This window comes from Ascaphus truei, chromosome 4 (assembly GCF_040206685.1).
Source record: "Ascaphus truei isolate aAscTru1 chromosome 4, aAscTru1.hap1, whole genome shotgun sequence".
Lineage (NCBI taxonomy): Eukaryota > Metazoa > Chordata > Amphibia > Anura > Ascaphidae > Ascaphus > Ascaphus truei.
Window position 1 is genome coordinate 348,580,331 of NC_134486.1, and position 18,809 is coordinate 348,599,139.

The 18,809-nt window shown below is 43.4% G+C and overlaps 1 protein-coding gene across 1 annotated transcript in view; it reads right to left on the minus strand.

The window, feature by feature from the left end:
- KBTBD11 (kelch repeat and BTB domain containing 11) overlaps positions 1-18,809 on the minus strand; it is a 50,201-nt gene that overhangs the window by 10,537 nt on the left and 20,855 nt on the right. The window lies entirely within an intron of this gene.

The following is an 18,809-nucleotide window of genomic DNA, read 5'->3' on the forward strand; positions in this document are numbered from 1 at the left end:
CTATTAAATAAACAGTACTGAGAGGATGGCTAAGACACAGTTAATGGTGCATGACTTTCCATTCCCATGAAGAGAAGTCCATACATTGTTGACTGTGCATTTCCCCCTTCCTATTACATGAAAGAAGGGTCACTGACTTCATTCCAACTATTGTAGTGGAAAACTATAGGTCAGATGTATCAAATTATTCTCACATTCCGTGCGGTACATGCTCATTATAGATTTTTTTCGACTAGTTACTGTATATTAACTACAGCACGTTTTTCAGTTTTTTTTCATCTAAGGTGTTTTTATTTGATACATGTGCTGCTCTTGTGTTGCATGAAAGGCAAATTAAACCAGACTACTGTATGTAAGGTTGCTAAAGAATGTAATGATTTTGTACCACCATGTTTATGTAATATCATATCTCCAAGTCCTCTGTGTATCTCATTATTTAAGATTTCCTTTCAGGCATACAGTATGAATGTCAATTGAATTAGAAAAGATGCAATCTGTTCATACGAAATAGAAATCTGTGTTTAACCTCAAGCAAAGTAAAAATGGAAAAAAAAAACATAGCTTTGACTAGACAGCACTAAACATATGGTTTTGCAATACATTTAGTTTATATTCCATTTTAAGCTTCTCATAGAAAAAATGCGACCAGATTTAAAAAAAAAAAAAACTTTGACAGCCTCCACTTTTTGTTTTTGAAAAAACATTTATACATTTGAATTCAATACGTTTTGCGATCTCGTAGCCTAAAACAGACACACAGACACACACAAAGCATATGCAAGCTATTGTAAAAAGCAGATCGATACCTTGGACCAGTTTTAATATACTATACCTCAGGGGTGCGCCAAAATTTTGCCTGCGCCCCCCTCACCTTATATCAAGCGTTAAATGACTTTGCGGGCTCTTGTGACATCACGTTACTTGACCCGTGACGTCATCTGATGGCGCGCTGTCATGGCGACACGGTGTCAAATGACGCTGCGGATCATGGGACGTCACATGACCCCGTTGCATCATTTGATGCCGCGTTGCCATGGCAATGCATCGCCTGAAGCCGTCTGAATCAAGGTAAGTGAGTCACAGAGGCCTCGCGCGGTACCCCTGTGAGTGACAGAGGCCAGAGCGTGGGGCCTCTAACCACCGCCCCCCCCACCCCAAAAAAAAAATCATGCGCCCCCCCCTGCTATACCTCATGTATAGTAAAAAACAAGATGCCCAGCTGACGTTTTTAGGTCCACCAGCAATATATTTACAGTATCTATTGCACTCGATTTCTACCAAGAGTTGTTTTAAGATATTGAATACAGCAGTGGTACTCAATCTTTTCATCAGTGCCCTGAACCAGGCTACAATTCTCTGCCAACCACTCCACATTCTATTCATTTACAAAATAGGTGGATTAATGTGTGGAAGTGCATTGGCTATTCCCTACGGTCAGTGGTCTCTGTGAAGAGGTTTGAGAACTGGAACAGAGCATGCCGACATTACTTTAATAACCAGACATCCAAAGGAGCAATTTAATATAAATATACTCTTCACTTCATCCAATGTTGAAAACAAATATTTGTCACAAGTAGAACTTTACCCGCAACATTATGTATAATTGAGTGCAATGTCTTGCTAGTATGGCGGAACGAGTGGCTCAGTGAGTAGTCACTGACTCAACAACACTGGGTTTGAAGCAGGGGAACGTGGTTCAAACCCCAGTATCAGCATCCTGTGACCTTGGGTAAGTGACTTTACTTCATTGTGCATCAGGCACCTGTACTCCATATTCATCAAGGGACAATTCCCATTGAAGAAATGCAGTTTTGTCCCAGTCTTGTAGCCAGGAAACTTTGCGCAGTAACTCACATACTGTAGGTCTAGGATCACTAAAGGTCATTGAATCTGCTATAATATTAGGCGTTAGGAAAACAAATGGATAATGCCAGGTTGCCTCGTATTATCAGGACTATGTACTGTATAGAGTGGGCACAATACATAGTCAAGATAGGCCAAATGCCAGCCTGGGGTAGATGATAAAAATCTGCAATATTTTTTAACAGTAGCCTGATATCTCCAGGTATTGGACTTTTGCTGAATAGCAAGTGAATAAATAATTTTACTTATTTACATGCGCATTTGCAGGAGCCACATTAAAAATATTACTGACATATCACCATGATTAAAAGCCTACTTTCTCTGCTTTACTGCTGTCCGTGTGACTTTAGTGAATTGCTCGTCTAATACTTAATAAGTTGGCCATATTTCAAGATATTGGCAATTTTTTCAAATTATGAACCTTGAGTGTATCTCCCCTTAGAGTAATTCATAAAAACCTCATAGAAGTGCCTACCACAGCAACTTAAAATGATGTGAATTTTGAATGAGATATAAAATGTAAAATATGCTATAAAGGCAATTTTTTACGTAATGGCTGAGGAGACAAAATAACAGTAGTATAGCATTTGGACTTAAAGTTTCAAGTTGTATGCTGCGTTTACAATACTTCCTACTACCCCATATTATACACACAATAGGAGTACAATTATATTTTAATGGGCATTAAATATTATCCCTAAAGTGGAAAATTTGCTTTTCACGTTTATTTCTCTTCATAGATCAGACATTTTCTTAGGGATTACTAATACTTTTACTGCTAATGCTAAATATTAGAACACACGTGTGTGTGATACGAATGTATAATGTTTATATGAGAAACTATTACTTATAACAAGAATGCTAAGCACGTGTCTCATGCAGGATGTACAGTATGTAAAGAATAACACGTGTGTTTGTTTGCAGGAGCCATTAGGACTGCCAATAAATCTGTTCCCCGGGTCATAAGGCTTAAAGCCGCAGACCCATTCATTACATATAGGACTTCACTGTGAAATCCTCCAGATGCTTTCTGTTCTTATGAAATATTGATGTTTTTATATTTTGATTTCTAAAAGCGGATTCCCAGACCTACCCTATTCACCACCACTTTCTTTGCATCTGCCTTTTCATTATTTCCTTACGTTAGTTAGGAACCCACAATGACCTTTACAAACAGTGGAAGGACAAATGGCTTTTTTTAGAGCACATTTAGCACGTCAAAGTTCATTTCAATTGCGCTTGTCTGGGCCTATGTACTAACCTCAAATTTTTCCATCTGCGCCAGCTGAGTCAAAAACTATTTTTTTAATTTTTTTTGAAGCACAGAAATTAATTGCAGTTGGTGTAAAAAAATGTATGTACTAAAAAAAAGAATGTTTCTGTGCAACAAAAAAAGGAGAAAATGTGACAAAATCAACTTCAAGATCAACTTGGTGTAAACCCCAAGAAGACTCTTAACAGTGTTTGCGCAGAAGGAACTTACTGTATTAAAACACAAACATATTTTACGCAGCACAGGTGTTTTAGTATATAGGTTAATAAAATGTATTATTTCCATAGTATGCCTATTATAAATAATATTTATTACTAATATTAGTAATAAATAACTAAAAATACACATACTTATTTCTGAATTTAAACTATCAATCAGCTATCAACATGAGGGATGTGTCAAAATAATTTAAAAACATTATGTGCCACATGTATGAAGTCTTCATACATACAACACACATTTTTTGAAGGTTTCTATTACTTTTTAACACTTACAATACATTTTTGATGCAACACAAATTTTTAAAAGAATATGTTAGTACATAGACCCAGAACCACCCAAAGAAATCTTGAGGCCCAGGACAAATTAAAGGAGCAGGCCCTCCACCCTGTTAATCCCCCACCCAACAGCTCACTGGGGTCCCTGGTGGGGGCAGAAGGAGATATGGACCTTGAGGGGGTAGTTATGCACCTGTGGGGAGTACAGTATTGATTTGGAGGTTGGGAGAATGTACCTGGGGGGTAGAAATGATGGACCTAGAGGGGGGCTTAGAGTTGTTATGGGCCCGAGGTGGTGGGGGGGAGTGTATGGACCCTGGGGGGGGGGGTAATTATGGACCTAGGGGTGGGTAGTTATGAACCTGGGCGGGTGTAGTTATGAACCTGGGGAGATAGTAGTTATGGACCTGGAAGGGAAGGAAGTATGGTTATGGGGGTAAAGGTAGGGAGCTACGAGGCACAGCAGGTCAAAAAAGAGGGAGGGGGAGCCGAGTGTGCCTATCTGCTGCCTTGGATGATGGAGAGGGTGCTATTTGAGGCCTGTAGAGGGGGCTCACAGAGGTTTCAGTCAGAGGCCTTGCGGGAGGGTGCCTGTCAAAGGGGTCTCCCCTTCACTGGCCTCCACCAGGTAATTATGAACCTGGGGGGATTAGTTATGAGCTTGGAGTGGGTAGTTACAAGCCTGGGAGGTTAGTTATGAGCCTTGGATGGACTTAGGGGATCATTATGAACCTGGGGGGTAGATATGTACTTTGGGAGGGTGGTTATGGACCTCTGGGGTAGCAATTATGGACCTGGGGGGGTGGGGTGGAAGTTATGGACCTGGGCAGTCTAGTAGTTATGGACTTGGGGGGGGGGGGGGGGAGTTAGATGTTATGGTCCCTGAAGGGTGGTAGTTATGCAGTTAGCCTGCATTTGCAAAGACACCCTGCAGTCTGAATTCCACCCTAACCACTCATCTGAGACTGCCTTAACAAAAGTCACTAATGATCTACTCAAGGCCACATCACAAGGGCAGTTCTCTTCACATATACATTTGGATCTGCTGCTTTTGATACTGTTGATCATCCCCTCCTGCACATTCTCCATTCTATTATCATCATCTGTGAAACAGCTGTTTCCTGGTTTATATCTTATCTACAGATGGAGCTAACCTTACGGTCTCCGGTGCCACTGTCACCCACATTCACGTGCACAGTGGTGGCAGCACCAGAGGATTAACTCTACAGGGGGTCCATTCAGAAGCATGAACCCCATGCAGCGTGAATGTGTCAGACACTGTCTCTGGTGCCGCAGACTTTTGCTTCTTTGAGCGTGGCACCAGGTATAGTGATTCTTGCTATATCTATATTTGACAGAACTTTTTGTGTTTCCTATGCTGGCACAACCTCCTCTTCACTTCCGCTCACAGTTGGTGTAGCCCACGGCTCTGTTCTAAACACTTCTCCATTTACACCTCTTCTCTTGGTAAACTAATACAGTCAAAAGGGTTTCACTGCCACCTCTAACACCACCACCACTAACAGTAGGGAATTTAGGCTATGTGCATTGATTTTTAATTCATTCACATGATTTCCCCAATGGACTAATTAATGGGACTATTTATAAAAGAGAATGGACATAATTCTCATACAGCATACCCCTGACAAAGCGAAGTAATTCGTGAAACGCGTATGGTGGAGTTACCACAGTCCCATGCCATTGCAAATCACTATGCATAGGAGTGCACAACATCCCCTTGGAGGACGTCCCGAAGAAACTGTGTTGCAACAGGAACTGGCTTTTTCCATCTGCTCTCACGAGAGCACAAGCACGATTCCAGGCAGCCAGTCATTCAGACGCCGGTAGGAGGGAAGAAAAGCAGAGCCACCACTCCGGTGGCCACAGGAGATCTTGCACGCACCAGCGGGTCTGGATAAGATGCACCCAGGACTCCAGAGGCGCCTGCCGGGGAAGAGAGGCAGCTACTCCCTCCAAAAACTACAAAACTTTCTTTTCAATGCGCAAGACCTACAAATCTCCTGTAAATAGGATTTTTGCTGGCATAAGGAGTGGATTATATGGCAATGTTCTACATGTGATTGTTTTTAATGTTTATTATAGGCTAAAGCAGTAAAATTCCGGGCATTACTGAAATCCTTGCTCTCTGATTGGATAATGCCCGGAATTTTAACCATTCAGTAATGCCCGGAATTTTTGGCTGCTTGCAATGTGTTTATTTACAGCAGTGTGTGTGTCAGTGTGGCAGCAGCAGCAGTGTGTGTGTGTCAGTGTGTCAGCAGCAGCAGTGTGTGTGTCAGTGTGTCAGCAGCAGCACCAGCAGTGTGTGTGTGTCAGTGTGTCAGCAGCAGTGTGTGTGTGTGTGTCCGTGTGTCAGCAGCAGCAGTGTGTGTGTGTCTCAGTGTGTCAGCAGCAGCAGTGCGTCAGTGTGTCAGCAGCAGTGTGTGTCAGTGTGTCAGCAGCAGCAGCAGCAGCAGCAGTATGTGTGTGTGTCAGTAGCAGCTGTGTGTCAGTGTGTCAGCAGCAACAGTGTTTTGTTTGTATGTCAGCAGCAGTGTGTGTGTGTGTGTGTGTGTGTGTGTGTGTGTGTGTGTGTGTGTGTGTGTGTGTGTGTGTGTGTGTGTGTAGCAGCAGTTTATGTGTATGTAGCTGCTGGTAGTGTGTAGAGCTGCTGCTGTGTGTGTGTGTGTGTGTGTGTGTGTGTGTGTGTGTGTGTGTGTGTGTGTGTGTGTGTGTGTGTGTGTGTGTGTGTGTGTGTACAAAGAGGGGGCGGCAGTATGTGGATATAGATAGTTGCAGTGTAAGTGTATATAGAGGTGGTTTAATGTATTTACCATTTTATTTTAATAAAAAAATCTATATAACTACACAAAAGTGTCTATTATTTATGAAAAAAAGCCTACATTTACAGTGCCCTATCATAGTAATAATCCCCTTCAGAACAGGGCATTATTGGCCAGTAATGCCCTGTTCTTCGGTGATTATTACTTAATTAAATGCACTTTTTCCATCTCAGTTTCTTGAGTATTTCCTACCTCTGAGGAATTCACCATTCTCAAACCATTAGGTGTATTATTGACCTTAAGATACAACATCACACTATGTTTGGTATGTTTTTTCTTTTCCTATGCCGAGTTCAACCTTGATCCCATCATCACCAGTGGAGTAATTGAACATTCAAAAGGACATTGTTCACTGTTGTATTAATTAGACACATTGTTTAAGATTTCTCAGAATATTTAATCTTGTTTCTGTATTGGATGCAATAGCAACACTTGTATAAATCTTGCAAACACATTATTATTTACACTAGGCGCCACACAGTATCTCTTTTTTTTCCTGACTGGACTACTGCAACTTGCTTCTAGTTGGTCTCCCTCTCTGTCATTCATCTCCTCTCCAGTGAATTCTAAATTCTCCTCCCAGGCTCATTTATGGTACCTCACCAACCGCTTTTCTTCTGCTGCACCACTGTGCAAGCCACTACATTGACTACCCATATCCCATAGCAGTCATTTTCAACAGGGGTTCCGCAGAACCCCTGGGTTCCACGTCCACCCCTCAGGGGTTCTGCGGCCACCTGGGGGGGGGGGGGGAAGAGCTGGGACAACTCTCCCAGCTGTCTCAGTCCCGGCGGCGCGGCAGCACCCCACGCAGCAGTGACCCGGCAGCTGCAGAGCTCAGCAGTAGCAGCCATCCGGTCATTGCGATCCTTCCTCTCCCTCCTGTCTTGCCCGGAGGTCGCGTTCAACTTCTGTCTGACCGGCGCAGGCTCATAGAGAGGTAGGGGGGAGAGAGAGTGTGTGTGTGTGTGTGTCTCAGGCTCAAAGAGAGCTAGGGGGAGGTGTGTGTGTCTCAGGCTCAAAGAGAGCTAGGGGGAGGTGTGTGTCTCAGGCTCAAAGAGAACTTGGGGGAGGTGAGTGTGTGGAATTGGGAGGGGAGAGTGTAAGGGAGCAAGTGGGGGCAAGAGAGTGTAATGGGGCAGGTGGGGAGAAAGTGTAAGGGTAGAAGAGGGGGAGAGTGTAAGGGGGCAAGTGGGGAGAAAGTGTAAGGGGGCAAGTGGGGAGAAAGTGTAAGGGGGCAAGTGGGGAGAAAGTGTAAGGGTAGAAGAGGGGGAGAGTGTAAGGGGGCAAGAGAGAGGGGGAGGGTGTAAAGGGCAAGAGAGAGGGGGACAGTGTAAGGGGGCAAGAGAACGGGGGGAGAGTGTAAGGGGGAAGAGAGGAGGAATGTGAGGAGCAGTAAGGGGAGAAGAGAGGGAGGAGAGTGTAAGGGGAGAAGAGAGATTGGGATACTGTAAAGGGAGAAGAGAGGGGGCAGAAAAGAGGGAATGTAAGGGGGAAGAGGGATAGAGAGCAAAGGAGAGAGTGTAAGGGGGAGAAAGAGCATATAGGGGAGGGAGAGAGCATAAGGGGGATGGAGAGAACGTAAATTGGGAGGGAGGGTAAGGGGTGAAGAGCGAGGGAGTGTAAGGGGGAACAGAGAGGGGGAAGAAAGGCGGATGAACAGGGGGGTGGGGGAAGGAGAGTTGATAGGACAGCTTGAGAGGGTTGTGGTTCCCCAGAATTTCACAATCTAATTCTAGGGTTCCTTAACCAAAAAAGGTTGAAAACCACTGCCTTACAGAGTAAAATTCAAGACACTTGCGCACACCTCCAAAGCTATGTATAACACACCACTCCTCTGTACACTTCTGACCTAATTTCCAAGTACACTGCCACATGCCGTCTATGCTCAACACTTCATCTACGTCTCTCCACCTCCCTTATTACTTCCTCTCACTCCCGCCTCCAAGACTTTTCCTGTGTTGTCCCCAAACTCTGCAACTCTCTACCATACAGACTCTCCCCTTTTCTCCAAGTGAAAGGGATGCGTAGGACAGCACCAAAAGAGATGAAAAGAGATCAAAGAGCACAATAATGCATGGAGATGTCAAGTTTGAATCCTGCTGTATCTTATGGAGTGTCTACTCACATTTTATAAAATAAAAACAGACATGACTCAGGTTCGAATTCTTCCTTATTATAGATTCAGGTGGATGGAGAAAATCGCAGGAGAGTTTTTTTTATTTATTTATTCAAATGTTTTACCAGGAAGTAATAAATTGAGAGTTACTGTACCTCTCGTTTTCAAGTATGTCCTGGGCACAGAGTTATAACCAGTGTTCGACAAACCTATACATTTGCTCGCCCCGGGCGAGTGGATTTAACCCCCGGGCGAGTAAATATTGGCCCAAGCAGCACACGTTTGGTACTAGGTAGCGAGTAGATTTTTTTTGTGTGGCGAGTAGATTTTTTGGTGATTTGTCAACCACTGGTTATAACAATATGTGGTTACATTAAAAGAACAGGGTTATACAGTCAAATCAAAGACATTTCATGGACAGATAGAGTTGGAAAATTGGGTACAGGGGATAAAAGGGCTGGTGAGTTTCAGATTGAAGTAGAGAAGCTTTAACATCACCAAACATCAACTAATGGCAGCAAACAGCTCACACCCTTTAGCTGCCCTTCGGCTGCGTACACCGAATGGGTTCAGATTGAATGCAGCTGTGTTCTTTGTCCTCTTGGCTCATTAACATTCCAGTGAGTGGGGTTGAGATGGAAAGAGAAACACGATAGTGTAGATGGTCACAACATATATTTTATCTCTTTAAAATCTTACGAATTTGAACTTACAATAAGCACAAATCATTAAAGCGCACAAGCACGCTAAAATCAGTTAATAGATAGGAGCCGAATCTCCTGAATCAGGGACCCGCTCCCACCTCACCACCTTCATTGGTATCGTAATGGTTCTGTCACATCCAGTAGCGCCGCCCCGGGAACAGAAAAGGCGTCTCTCGTGATCTTCCCTCGGCTCCAGGACTCCAGACTCTACATGTTTCGCTAGCGAACAGTTGCCTCAGGAGTCGGTAAGTCCCCTCCGCCAGACCACTTCTTAATATACCCTTTGTGATCAGCTACTGTACTTATCAATTTAGTCAAGTAGAAATCAGACGTACAAGTCTTCGTAGTTTTGGGCAATGCGATCACCTATAGCCCATATATTATGATACTAAAACATTCTGACCTTGGTTCGCTACAAATAACGTCAGTGAATAGGTCTCAGGCCCTCCACGGATTGCTAAATAGTTTTATAGCTCAAATCAGGATCCCAAATCTAATTCCTGTATACTCTAGCCCCCCATGGGGTTCTATATTATATATAATGTATATAGTGTGGACCACATTACCAAACACCAACTTATATCTTAAGTGGATTCCTCCTTCAACCTACAGTACAGCACTAGACACACAGCTAATTCTACACAGAATATACTCTAAAACAATTGTAAATCATAGACCTGACTGTCTATTTCTGCCCCAGTAGATCCCAAGGAGAAAATGTTACACAATAAAGAACTAATTGTTACATAGGGAAAACCAATTGCACTTATATGGCAACAAAACTATCAAGTGATTGAATATAGTATACAGGCGGGCCCCGTTAATACAGCGAATTCTGTTCCAGACCCCCGCCGAAAAGTGAAAATCCCTTTAAAACAGAACATAACATTTGTGCGCTCTGCGCAAAAAAAAAAGACAAATTCACCTACGACTTTTAGTTTTTCTATATGTAAAGCCTATCTTTTTACCTGCAGCAAACTTCTATAGGGAGGAGCGCGGTATTATGTACAGTTTCTCACTAATATTAGGCAATCCTTTTCCTGCATACTCCCATAGGGCATTTTAAACATAGTATCTCTGAAACATCATAGGGGTAGGTTTATTGGCTCATCTGCTTTACATAGCAGTTACTGAGCCCCTACCAATTTTCCAATTAGTGCAGGTATAATACACCCCAGTGTCAGTCTGCACATCACCCTCCATTGAATGGTAGGTGAATGAATAAGGCTGACAGAGAGATATATATGTGTACGTTTTACAGCATCAACGCTGTGATTGGTTGCCAGCCCCTCTACCATGCTTTCCTATGGTGGAGGCTATATAAGGGGAACCAATCAGCGCTCCACAGCTCATTTGGATCCTAATGTGTAGGTAATCTAAGCGGTGTGCTCCAAGCCTTTGCCGAAGACACCCGAAAACGATGCTGAGATCCTTGCCAGCGGGAAACTCAAATGTGATTGATGCTATAGTACTGTAGCTGTGCAAAAGCAGAGAGCAGGACTTTTGAAAGTGCTCTGTCGTCCCTACCCCATAGGAACAAGTCCTGGGTAAGCCTTTAATATGGCACTCATCACCCAGCCAGCTAGGATTCCCCCCGTATGCCCTGTTTTTTGTGAGCATAGCTCTGATTGTGTTTTAGGTGCTGTGCTTGCTGGCTCCGGCTGGATTAAAAAAAATCTTTATTGAACTTCTTTGTCCTGTCTGGTGCCTTCATCTCTGGGTTAAGTTCTGGTCTCCTGGAGCAAATGGTATCTACACTTCACAAATTGACATCTTACTCGTCCACTGAACATTGTAATGGCTCTTTGGCTGCTCAAAAGGCTCAGTGAGAATATGTGGCATCCAGCAGACACAGAGAGATTGAACCTTTGTCCCCATTAGTAAAGTAATAAAACTAAACTCTGTGAATTTAAATTAACTTGTGTATATCATACATCATTATAACATCTCAGGGGCTTCCTGATTCTGTTTTGTGCTAAAGACCACTTCCCTTTTTCTTCTTTTTCAGAATTAACAAATCGCACAATAGGGAAACTGAGTTGAAAGTAAAAAATAATTGAAACTGGATGGTTTGTTGACTTTAACTTTGATTCACATAGTTTAAACTGTCACTGAAATCCTGAACAGATTATTTTCCATAAATTTACTGCAGGCTATATATAATATATGTGCCTTTATAGATGACTTAGCTAACTACACAAGCGGAAGTAGGACACTTACCTCACTAATGCAGGATGCAATATCCCATGGGGGAAAGGTTAGGTGGTGCACTAGACGGAGTGCACCACCTAACCTTTCCCCCAAGGGATATTGCTTCCTGTATTCGCTTTCAGGCTGGGAGCACACAAACATCGGACTCAAAATAACGAGGTTATGAGTACATTTTGACTTGATTTTTGTATTGATATTCAAGAACGGGTTTCTATAGTCTAGCTCCAGGGGAGATTACCTTAAAATCACGACGGGGTCTGGGTGTCCCACTTTGTGGTCTCACAGACTTCCCCTCTGGGTATTATGACTTTTCTCAGTATATGTATGAGTCCTAACTTACTACTATAAACTAAGAAGTTAAAAGATAAGTAATATATGCTCCATATATATTTATATATACAAACATTAATCTTGAGCACTGACATTGGAACCTGCTGGCTCCATTTTTCTCACTTACCACACTAATGCAGGGACAGAAACTGAGGTAATGTTACCTAATTTATTTCACTGAGAACTTACATATCTTGTATTCTTGCTCACTTTTATATTCAGGATTAAAACAAAAATTATGTTCCTTATTCTCAGCAATAAAATAAAGCAATTGTTGGATGAGTGAGCAAAGTGAAGACTTCCATTAGACTTTGTGACCTCTTTGTTTGTGTTTGTTCATGTGTTCTCTCCACAGGCCAAACGCGTTGACAGATTCTGTGGCAATATTGAGGGCACCTTTCTGCCATCCTAACTTCGATCTGCCAGACGTTTAAACTAAATCAGTGCAGCTCCCGTCTTTGAATTCATTTTTTTTTAAAGTGATAAAAAAATTTTTTAAACAAATCGACTGGATTCTTGATAAAATAAAAACATTAAATGTATTATTTTGCAACTTGTACTACATTTTTAGACCATTTGCTCAAACCATTTCAGAGAAATTAAATATTAAAAATGAATATAAATGTGGTAACCATGGTAACAAACACAGTACATTCTAATAGGTACATCAATGTAGATGTAAATGTACATACATGATCAGACTCCATGAGTAGTTTTTTGGATATGTATATACATTTTCCACTTGAAAGATAGCACCCCACGCTATGGGACTTCAGTGTGTGCTCCACTACTATGAGCTAGATCCGCGAGTGGGATAGGGTGCTCAAACGGGGACCTGGCATGAAAAATAGCCCCCCCACATTGGGACTATCTGCTTGGACTGCCTGACAATACTGTCCAATCTCTTCAACTCCGGCCATGACGCTTCCAGCATTGTCTTTTGTGGGGAACACTACAAACCCAGCCAGGACTCAGGAGCGTAGTCCCTGGATGTCCACCATTTACCAGAGAGCGAAGAGGCCAGCCTGGCGGAGCCCCGAGAACCCAAGGAGGTCTTACCTGTTTCCATGTCGGCCAGCTAGAGAGGTCCTGAGTCCTTCTCGTTTATCCTGGAGGGGCCATTGCCCAGCTTTTTCAAGCCGAGAGAGCCCTGCTGGACACTCTCCACCCTGCATCCCGTGACCAACCTTCCCCGTGAGGTGACACTTTAGGCGATCCCAGCATCCAGGCAGACGATTGGTGAGGGTGCGTCAACACTCCCAATATAACAGCCGTCTCCGCTGATCCAGCAGTCTATGATTACCCAGACATGGTGGTCCAGGATGTCGATCCAGCATGGTCGTCGAGCCACGAGAATGCTCACCATTTTCTACAGCAGCCCCAGGAGATGCAGCAGGCCCAAATCCACGAGGAAGCTTACGTGGCCGCCGCTGAAGACCGTGTGGATGAAAATCTACGACACGAGCGGGCCCATGAGCTTACTTCAGCTCCCCAGAACCCAGGCAGAGACGGCCCCGATCAGAGTGCCGAGTGGTACTACTTTTGTTGCTGCTCCTCCGGCGCTGCTGGTGGGGGCTATTCCCGATGATGACCTCGTTCATTGGGATATTCCGAGTGACCCTCTTGCTAGAGCAATCACTGGTTAAGGCCAGCACTGGGGCCGCGGTGCCCAAACCTCGGGGCCTGAAAAGCCCAGAACGGAACTGTCCAATGTCCAAGGCCACTAGAGGCCGTGGGCAATTGACTTCTTTCATTCGGGCCAGCTATTCTCGCCTAGAAGCGGAGTGTGAACTGCCCGAAATGTCGTATTTTACTGTCGACAGGGTTGGGGTTCAGGACACTGTTTCTTCTCCGAGAATGTAGGTGACTGATGCTACGCCAGTCAAAGAAGGAGGTGCCAGCCCAATCCCCCACTGCCCATTCTACCGTCTCCGCCACCTGCCCAGAGATCCCTGCCCTGGATAACAAGCGCTGTCCTGTCCCCTCGGCCACGATCACCTACTATGACTGTAGCACCAAAGTGTAATGTTGGAAAAATATATAACATGTATGTATCTGACTGCCAATGATGTGTACAGGTGGTGGGATCCTATGTTCAGGGGTTAAGTACCGCATTTAAACAGGACGCGCTTTGTCCTAGAATGGGGCAATCAGGTAGATCACTGGTGGAAGAATGGCACGTTTACCCCAGAGCAGGAGGCAGAGATAATGAGGAAACGTAACCAATGTATGGACCAGGGACTACTTGCACCACCAGAGAAGGGGGATGATTTCTATGCTTCCCCCTGGGATGGACCACTATTATGGGTATTGCCAGGCAAGGCGTGTGGACAAAATCTTATGAAGAGTAGCCGTGCAGAGAGAGTCCTAGTCCAGCGTTTCAGGCTTTCTCATGGGTATGATTACCCTTATCTCCCCAAAGAGCTCATGAGAACAGCCGAGGCTCATAGGGATGAGTGGGTAAGGACGGCAGTGATCGAGTATATGGCTCCAAAATATAATACAACCGCTGTATTTAGGGAAGGTCGCGCTGAGTATTTGGTTAAGGTTTGGCAGGTGGGACGCAACATTCACCTAGACCGAGTAGAGTACGTTAGTGAGTATGGCAGAAAGTGCTACTCCATCATAGTGCCCGATAAGGACCTCCACTCCCCTTACAATAGAACCACTTCCTTATAGTCTTATAACCTGCTTTCCTTCCTTAATATGTTACTGTGTTGTCTTTGCACACAGTTTAATAAAGTGGTTGTTTTTACGTGCTGATGTCATACGTGTTGCCACTCCCCTTACAGAAGGGTCACTCCTTTGTAGGCTGGGAAGCAATGGAAGGGTTGGTTATACCAAATTCTTTCAATACAGGACACTGTGTTGTTTTTGCACACAGTTTAATAATGTTGTTGTGTTTATGACGTCACACGTTTCACGCCATTTTTCACAAACCAGGAAGTGAAGGGGATTGGTGATGCTGACACTTATAGTAAGTATAAATGCCTTTTCGTTACTTCATATCTCAATCACCTTGATAAAGAGCTAACGCTTGAAACGCGTAGGTGGGGGCACTTTTACCTGTGTATGCTGTGTGTTTCCATGCTGCTAATAAATTAGCTTTGTATTTCACTTTGGGAACGCTCTCCCTGCTTTTTTGATAATTTCTACCTGCTGGAAAGCAGTGCTTTGTCTTTTTTGGGTCCTGTTTCTACTCTATCATAAGGAGGGTAAGCTTGTCCGGAAGCCAGACCCTGACAATTACTATTAATACAGCAGGGGCGGTACTGAATATTGTAAAGGGAGATGCAGCAGGGATATACTGCATATTGAGTCGGGAGGTAATTACAGGAGGAACAGTACTGCAGCCGGGTGAAAGGTTCTATTGGTTAAGAGGAACCAGTTATGCTACCATTGTATTGTGATGTATTGTATTCAATGTGTTTTATAATTCTGTGGGAGAGCATAATTATTGATGGTGCATAATTATGCTCCTCACGCAGGGTTGTGAGGAGGATTTTCACCAGAGGGAGGATGTAGCAAAGTGCCCCTGGCAATAGCCTTCTACTGGCCTCAACACTATAAGTCCTGATAGGAACAGGCAGTGTTGGGGTTAAACTTGTCAGGGCCTAGCCTGCAGTTGCAGCCTGGATGGGTACTATGTTGCCTTATCCAGGGGCAGGCCTAAACCGGCAGTTAGAGTGTCATACCTGGGGAGGGTACTGACTGGGTCACATGTAGATGGTGTGATGCCTGTCAGTACCTAGACCTGCCCTGTTATGGGACAGGGTTACAAGCCTCCCCCCCCAGGTATAAAAGCTGACACTCCACCAAATTGAGGTGGTTGATTATGGGACAGTGTGATACCCTTTTCCCAACAAAAGGGTCAAGGAGATTGGGAGGGGCTCTTGGGGCCTCAAGCCCCAGGATCTGCTCCAGGGCTGAGGTTGATCATGCTGTTATGCAATAAACTTGCCGTTGTTCCAACTAGGGTGTGTGGTTATTGGAGAGGAGTATTGCCTGTGGGGACCATCCTGCATTTAGTAGGATCCTCATGGGATGGAGGCGCTGCACAGTAAAGAGAAGGAGAAAGCATGCCCTGTTGCTGCTCCCAAACTACAACTGCGGAGCCACTCAGACCTCCTGAACCAGCAGGTGAGCTACAGCACCGGGGACAATAACCATGTAGTGGCCGGATCTTCCGTGGTGGGGTGGAAACAGGTGCTACACCAGTAAAGCAGAGACTCAACCAGCCCAGTAATCCCACATGCCAATTGGAAATCCATTGTGTCACTCATAGAAAGTACAGAAGAACAGTAGATGAGGTCTGGGAGAGTGATGATGAGGATCTCCAAGGACGCATGCTAAAGGGCCCCACACTTCCCTTAAACGTGTGAATGCTTTTTTTATCCATCACAAATGAGTGAATGAGTGTAACACTTACCTGTGTTTTTAATGATTCTTTAGTATTAAACAGTTATATGCTATCGGCGTTTTGCACTCTCTCTTTTCTTTCGTTTACATTGCTTCTATCTAGTGAGGATTGGAATACCTCAGTTTGAGAGCTGGGGGTCGTGTCAGAGGCGTGGCCGTGACATCATGGAGCTGGTTCACCCTCACCCGGCCGTAGTGCGACAGAAACAAATGTATTCGTTTCCTCGCTCATCGCGAGTGCCGGCACTCTACGTCGCGCGCCTCTATGGCCTGCCTCATAGTGGCACGGCATTTTGATCGCACCGCCCGCACCGACGCACTCACCATGGACGCGGCCTAAGTGTATATATGTATCTTATACACTGATAATTTGTGGATTAGTACACTCTTTTTTTTTCTCCACTTCACAAACTGCACAAGGACCTGTACATTTACTTTGACATCTAGGTGGCAGTGATAATTATTCACTGTGCGACAGATTTTAGTTCAGTTTTCCATGGTATTCACAATGTCAGTATAACTGTTCACATAGAAAAAAGGACTTGTGAAGAATTTCAAATTCAAATGTATTGACACAATTACAAGCAATTCATCAACGTTTCGGTCCACACGTGGACCTTTTTCAAGATAAAAAAAAAAAAGCAGTGATAACTGTCTGCTAAATATGCCCATAATACACCTGGAGAAACTTGTAAGGCTACGCTTATAGTGCCAGCGACCGCAACGCGACGGCAGGTTGCGGTCGCTGAAAACAACAAATTAAGATGACTTCCAGCAATCGCGACCAAGCCATCGTTCCGTCGCGCTTACTATAAACTGGAAAATGGCTCCAAGAGTTGGAAGCACTGTTGCTCCCTCGTTATCTATAGCAGGTATTGCTTTGTGCAGTGCCGAGCTCGCTATGCTATATCTACAGTACTCTCCTGCTGGTCATCACATTTCGCCTGCTGTCCACGGCGAGGTTGTATCTTTCCTCATCTATGTCTGAGCCCAGCTGCTAGAATAATAGGGTCTTCATATTTGACCGTGAGCCACTAGGACTTTAGAACAGTCGTATTATAAAGTTAGTGTATATATTCTAATATACAGTTTATTTATGCTTGGTTTCTTATACTGTGCACTGATCTTTGTTCCTTACTATATAATTATGTGTAGTCATTATAAGGATTATTCTATTGTTGTATCACAGGTAGCCCAACACTGTTATTGCCCAGCAATAGTTTAACTTGCCCGCACCGCGCCCCCCCCCCCCCCACCCCCCTCCCCTCTTGCATCTGGTGGGCATATTTAGAATACAGATATCACGGCTTTTTCATCTTGAAAAAGGTCCATGTAGGGACGGAAACGCTGATGAATTGCTTGTAATTCTGTAAATAAATGTGAACAATTTCCTTCACAAGTCCCCTGGAGTGCCGGATTTCTATTTTTGAGTTATACTGTATAACTGTTAATACATCACGGTCTTCTTGAGAATATGTTTTGTGTGTTTTTTTTTTGTTTTGTTTTTTTTTTCCAACTTTTGGACAGTTTGTTGTGAATGAGATTGTTACACGGAAATGTTTTCCAGTTTGTGATATTATATTAACCGGATTTCTTTTTAAATGGCAAAAATGTGAGCGTTGAAATGGTAATCAGTATTTACAATTCTGTTTGACTTCAAGACAGTGCTCGATCATTGTGACAGACAATAGTCACCTTTCCGGACAACTCTGTTGCCGGTGCTGCGACTGTCAATGGAAACAACGCTTATTTATTAGCTCGTATAATACAACACAATAGTGAGAATTAAATTGCTCAAACATTATCGTTTTAACGGAAGTTTGAGAATAATAGGACAATTTGATGACAAAAGTAAAAAAATGTACGTTTGCAATGGGTTTTGTTTTTTTGTTTTTGCCTGTGTTTCATTCCGTACTCTGAATCTTTGTCCCATCAGGTTTAATTGCTCATCCAACAACACGGTTACAATATAGCATTTCCCTAGTAATTGAAACATTGCGTCTGAAGTGTGTGGTACCTTGCTTTCTCTGTTCTCTGCTGCAGAACTGTCCATTTTTAAGTCAGTAAGGTAAATATCTGCATACTCAAAGAAACAATATTCATTTAATTATAAACAAATTATATTGCGACAGTCCCTCTGCAAAAGGCTCATTAGTAAAACCTATTTTATGAAACCTACTTAGTTGTGAGAAATTAAAAGGAAGGCCATATACAGTATGCTATACTGATCAGATCCTGTAATGGTTTGTTTAAAATGATCAAAGGATACATGTTCTAATAAAACGGGATACCTCATTGCGCCCATTAATCTTCCATGTTTTTAATTCTTCAGTATCACACAGTCTTTGTAATGTATTACAGTGGCATGGTACTGGTTATCTTTTACATTCAAAAAAATTATGTATTACTGTAAAGAGAGTGATAGTGTTTTGACACAGTGCTGATCTTTCTGATTGGGTTTGTTTCAAATGTAAAAAAAACCCCAGCAAATAACAGGTGAAAAAGTGATTCAAAGAGGTGCAGAATATGATAGATCATATTATAAAAGTG